This window comes from Capsicum annuum, chromosome 4 (genome assembly GCF_002878395.1).
Source record: "Capsicum annuum cultivar UCD-10X-F1 chromosome 4, UCD10Xv1.1, whole genome shotgun sequence".
Classification (NCBI taxonomy): domain Eukaryota; kingdom Viridiplantae; phylum Streptophyta; class Magnoliopsida; order Solanales; family Solanaceae; genus Capsicum; species Capsicum annuum.
The window spans coordinates 124,392,964-124,399,438 of NC_061114.1; positions in this window are offsets into that span (position 1 = coordinate 124,392,964).

The following is a 6,475-nucleotide window of genomic DNA, read 5'->3' on the forward strand; positions in this document are numbered from 1 at the left end:
TTCTTTGCATTTATTTTGTTGTATTTCTGTCTCCCCCTTTTTCATTCTTGGTTTGTCATTTTTGTCATTTTTCTTAGTCTTTTATATTCTTTTCCTTATCTTTTTTTTGTCATTGCATTTATATTTTTTTACTTTAAATTTATTTGTATCATACTATATATGTTAAATAAATTTATTATTTGTATTTGAATAGTTTAGTTGTCAATATGTGCAATTTATAATTTATTTTTATATACAAATAAATATATAAATTAAAATCAACATGGGTTGTGGTGCAGTGGATGGGGATGCTCCACTCTTAACCAAAGGTCAAGGGTACGACCCTGGTTATGGAGAAAACTCTTTTGGGAGCGCTGCCACCTTAATGGGCCCTGCAACGCCTGATCTAGATTAGTTGGGGCTCCAATGCAGGCACCGGATACCGGATGAAAAAACAAAAAAAATATATGAATTAATTGAATTTTCTTGAGACTAAAATATATATGGCTGAGGGTCCACATAGCCCTCGAATTATAAATGTTGGGCGAATATAAATCAATATGCGCTTATGGTATTTTCGTTATCATAAAAAAAAAGGAAACTAAAAATAGAAAAAAAATAAAAAAGTAGAAAGAGAGGTAGAAGTTAGAGATAGAAGAGAGAAAAAATGTAAAGAAAGAATTGAAGAAAAAAATATTAAAAAAATAATAATGAAAAAGGAGAAAAGGAAAAAGAAAAAAGATGATGGTAAAAACAAATATACTGACTGGTTACGATATTTTAGTCATCATCCATAATTTGTACTCGACTTAACCATGTTCTTCGAAAATAAAAAAATATAAAACATAAACTACAACCAAAAAAGAAAAAAATGAGAAAGAAGTAAAAACAAAAAAAAAAGAAAAAAAGGAAAAAAAGGAGACTAAAAAGGAAAAGGAAAAAAAAAAGAAACAAAGGGCAGAGGGTAGAGATAGAAGAGAGAAAAAAAAATGACAAAAAAAAATGAAAAAAGAAGAAAAAAAAGAAAACTAGAGGCTACGTATAGAAGAGAGACAAAAAAACTTAAAAAATGAAAAAAAGTCAAGTTGACATGATATAGAAGTTTTAAGTTTTTGACTTGGGAGTTAAAGTGGGTTGAAACCATTTTTACCCAATTCATATTTGACCAAATCTATATTTATCCATATTTATATGGGCAGATTGCAATTCAAATCATTTTTGCTCGATCCATATTTAACCCGTCCAAATTCAATTCAATCCACCCGTTTGTCACCCCTATATACTACTACAAAAACATAACCATTGTATTACCATATAGTAGGGTCTGGGGAGGATAAAGTGTATGCAGACCATACCACAACCTCAAGTGAAGTAGAGGTTGTTTCCGATAGATCCCGACTCAGGATAGATAACATTATAACAAACACAAAAACATAAAACATATAAGCTAATACAATACACAAAATAAACTAACACTGCTAGCTACTACAAAAAATAATACAACCACAAGATAATACTTTACACTATCTATTAAAAAATCATAAACATCACTCAAACATCCCGAACAGAGAACTCCAAACGCAAACAAAGTACTCTTTCCTACTGTTACAGACGTACTCCTACCCCCTAACCCTCTACCCTAATCCGCGACCTCAACACCTATCAATCAAGGGTCATGTCCTTCGTAAGTTGTACCTGCTCTATAACAAGCCTAATCACCTTCCTCCAATATTTCTGCGGCTACCTCTACCCCCTAAAACCATCCATAGTCATCCTCTCACACCTCTTACTTGAGCATCTAAGCCCCTCCTCATCACGTGCCTAAACCAATGTAACCTCACTTGTCCCAACTTGTCTTCTATCGAAGCCACTCCTACCTTCTCCCAAATCATCTCATTCCTAACCCTATCTCTTCTGGTAAGGCCACACATCCATCACAACATCCTCATCTCTGCCACCTTCAACTTTTGGATATGGGAGTTCTTAATTGGCCAATACTCTACTCCATACAACATGGCTGATGTTCCGACTTTTGATGAAACATTATGCATCTTTTTCTTAGGAAAATTGCATGTTTTCAAGCAACCAAGGTTGCATATAATGCTGGATTTTAGTGTTTCAAGGTAAGGAAATAGATGAAGGAAAAGACTTAGGAAAATAGCAGAAAAACACTGATAGTGGTCAAAATAGTGGACCACCATTTTTGTTGTGGACCATCAAACTAACCATCGGACGTAAAACAGAATTCAGGATTTTAGAACACTCAGCAAAGGTCAAAATAGTGGACCACCATTTTTGCGGTGGACCACTAATTTGACCACCAAATTCAAGATTTTAGAAGACCCACTGGTGGTCAAAATGGTGGACCACCAACCTGACCACCAGACCCAAATAGAATTCAGGATTTCCGAACACTCAGCGATGGTCAAAATAGTGGACCACTAGTTTTGCGGTGGACCACTAATTTGACCACCAGATTTAGGATTTTAAAAGACCTACTGGTGGTCAAAATAATGGACCACCCGTTTTGCGGTGGACCGCCAACCTGACCACCAAACCCAAATAGAATGCAGTATTTCAAAACACTCAGTGAAGGTCAAAATGGTGGACCACCAGTTTTGTGGTGGACCACCAATTTGGACGTATTTTTTTTCTGAATTCAAATTTAAATCCTTTTTTCCTGGGAACATATAAATACCCAGTTTTAGGTTTTATTAGATATTTTTTATCACTCATTTTTTATTGGGGTTTTCCATACTGAAAATACATTGTTACATAGTTTTTCTCTAAGATTCATTGGAGATTTGTGGATCTAGATTCATTTATTATATTTTCTATTGAAGATTGAAGAACAACAATTGTGACTTTTGTAAGTAAACTTTGAATTAATTTATGAATAACACAATGGTTTCTTCTCTTTCTTGGGTAGAAATGTGTGGCTAAGCTCCCATAACTAGGGTTATGGGACCCTTGATGTGAATAGCTGATTGGGGGTTGTGAATCTAGTAGATTCCCATGATTAATTGATATTTCATAAACCCTTCTTCACTTTAATGATGTTTCTTGGTTGTAAACTTGAAAAGTGAGCCCAAGAACAACACTTGTTCGAATAGAAAAGTGTTTGTTGGGAAAAGAAAAAGTTTACATAAATCTAAAGGCCTTAACCTTTGGATAGAAGGTCTGCCTTAACCGGATCAACCTATGTGAGAATATAGTTGAATAAATAATATGTTCCTTAAGTTTGAAAGAATTAAGGGATAAGCTACTCATTTATGTTGAGAAAGTAATGGGTAAACCATAGAATTTAATTAATCTTGCAATTAGAATTGTTCATTGGGAATTCAAAATAGTTCACAACCCTAGCTGCTTAAGCATCTTGGTAACCATAAATCTAGTTTGACTTCTCTTATTGAATTATTATTAGCAATGTAACCTACAGTTGGATTACTTTCTGTGATAAATATTTGAATATAATTGATAAATCAAAATCCCCCTCTATTCTGGAACCTTCGATCAACAGTCTAGTAACAACTATAATACTTAGTGAACACAATATTCCCTGTGGGATTCGACACCCAACCCAGTTAGGTTCTATATTTGACAGGGACTACTTACACTTTCTAATGAGAGTTGTAATTTGGACGTATGAAATTTTGGCACCGTTGCCAGGGAATACAGTTGTAAATTAAGTTTGTGCTTGTTAATTGACCTTTGATCAAGTTTCCCAAATTTTACCTTTGTTTGTTGTTTTTGATTTGTGAAGGGTAGTTATTGTGTATGCCAAGTTCACAGAGATCGGGTGCACCGTTATTACTAGTACATCCGAAACCACAGTTAATTGGCGGAATGACAGACCCTTAGGAAGCTAAAAGACTAGCTGCCATGGTTAGAGCCCAGATTGATCAACAGAATGACGGTCAACCTGTATGTCATCCTAATCCTGATGGTGATGATTTGGGGGATGAGGACTTATTAGATCCTGCTAACCCAAAGCGTGTAGAGAATGTAGTTGCGCCGGAGAATCGGAATGTAATCAGAAATCATTCTTTTAGAGCAAGGTAAGATCATCAGCCTGTGCAGTTTAATCTTAATGATGATGATGATGGAATGGATGGAGAAGGTGCTACTAGAGCTATTATTCCTTAACCTCTAGCACCAGGAGCTAAGTTTAATATTACCAGTACAATAATTCAACTCTTTCATCTCAAGGGGTTGTTTGGTAGACTCCAGGGGGATGATCCTAATATGCATTTAGTAAATTTTGTCACTATTTATAATTCCTTTGATAACCCAAGAGTAAGATAGAATGCTATCTGACTACACTTATTTCCATTATCTCTGTCTGGAGAGGAAACACTGTGGCTCAATGGACTAACTCCCGATTTAATAACCAACTAGAGGCAGTTAAAAGAGGCTTTCTTAGAAAGGTTCTTTCCACCTTCCAAGAGGGTACAGTTGAGGGATGAAATCAGTAACTTTCGGCAGCTCCTCACTAAAGCTCTTTGTGAGATCTGAGAGAGGTTTAAAAATAAGCTGATGCAATGCCCAAATCATAATATGACTGATATTCATTTAATGGAGACTCTCTATAGGGTCTTGAACTCTATTTCAAAGCCAGTCGTGGATAATACTGCAGGAGGATCATTTATTGATCTCACTTTTCTAGAGGCCTCAGAGATACTTGATCGGATGACCAAACAAAGTAGAGCTTGGCATACCAGGGATTCTATGGTAGCAAGCCCTACTGTGTTTGGTGGTATGACTTCAGAACAATGCAAGAAGGAGGAGGACCATGACCAATACATGGCATACTTGAAGATGCAAATGGATTTATTGACAAAGCATTTATTACCTGGAAAAACTGAGAAAGTAAAAGGAGTAAGATCCCAAGGCAGAGCTGACTCTAATTCAGAAGAAGAGGCAAACTATCTAAACAACCAGGGGGTTTCTATGGCAATAACCAATGGAACCAAGGTCGGAACTACTACGACAAAGCTGGTTATAAAGATAGGGACCAAGGAGTTAGAATAATAATAATGACAGAAGTGGATTGTATGTACCTCCTGGAAGTCGTAATAATGTTGCCACCAGTTCAGGCGAAATATCCATGGAGGACATGATGAAGAAACTATTGAAGGGAGATGAGGCAACAAATATAGGGGTGATGACGATGAGGAGTGACTTATCTTCCATACGTCAATTAGTAAATTTATACTTAATTTCTATCAAACAACTGGATTAATAGATGAGCCAATTATCCGCAATATTCAACCAAATAAAGAGTGGCACTCTACCAAGTGATACAGTTTAGAATTCTAGGATTGGCGGATCGTGTATGGCTATCACCACTAAAAGCGGTAACATATTATCTAGTCCATGTCTGGAAAAATCTTCTCATAATAATAAGGTCAAAATAGATTGGGAGATAGTTAATGAATCTCTAGTGGTGCCTGTAGAGTTGGGAGATTTAGAAAAAAAGAGTTTAGAAGTGGAACAACCACCTAAGCTGAAGCATATTAGTGATATAGAGTAAGGCATAAGAAAGAAGGTAGAAGTTGCTCCAATTGAAATCCCAAGGCCACCACCCCCATTTCCACAATGATTAAAGAATAAAGAAGATGATGGAAAGTTTAGCAAGTTCATGGCTATGTTAAAGCAGTTGCCAGTAAATGTGCCCTTAATTAAAGCACTGGAATAGATGCCCGAATATGCTAAGTTTATGAAAGACCTATTGACAAAGAAAAGGACTATGACTATAAAACAGTAGACAATCTTCATCATTGTAGCGTTATTGCTACAAGATCTATTGTGCAGAAAAAAATTGATCCGGGAGCATTTACCGTCCCATGTATGATTAGATCGCTAAATTTTGAAAGGGGCCTTTGTGATCTTGGGGCAAGTATAAATATGATGTCGTTGGCAGTTTTCAAGAAATTGGGTTTGGAAGATTCTACGCCTACCAATATGCGACTTCTAATGGCAGATAGATTGGTGAAAGGGCCGATTGGGATTCTACATAATGTGCTTATAAAAGTGGCTGATTTTATATTTTCTGTCGACTTTGTAATTCTTAATTGTGAAATGGACTTTGAAGTACCCATAATTTTAGGCAGGCCTTTCTTAGCAACTAGGAGAATATTAGTTGACCTGGAGTTGAATGAGTTGAAATTTAGGCTAAACATGAAAGAGGTTAGTTTTGAAGTATATAAATCTATAAAATAATAAAAAGAGATGAGGGTCTTCTCGATTGTTGATGTTTTCTACCAAGATGAGCGAAATATACCAGTAAAGGATAGGTCTACTGTGGAGACCATGGCTGGTGTGGTTGAACTTGAAAGCATGGGTGTTAGTACTTCCAAAGTGGCTGGACTAGGAATAAAGCATTTTCTTAATTCTATAAGTGAAATAAAGAGGTATAAACAAGGTATCTTGATGAATTCTGAGTAGTCAAGATGATTGAGTCATGCCGCAACGTTAAATCAAGTGCTACTAGGGA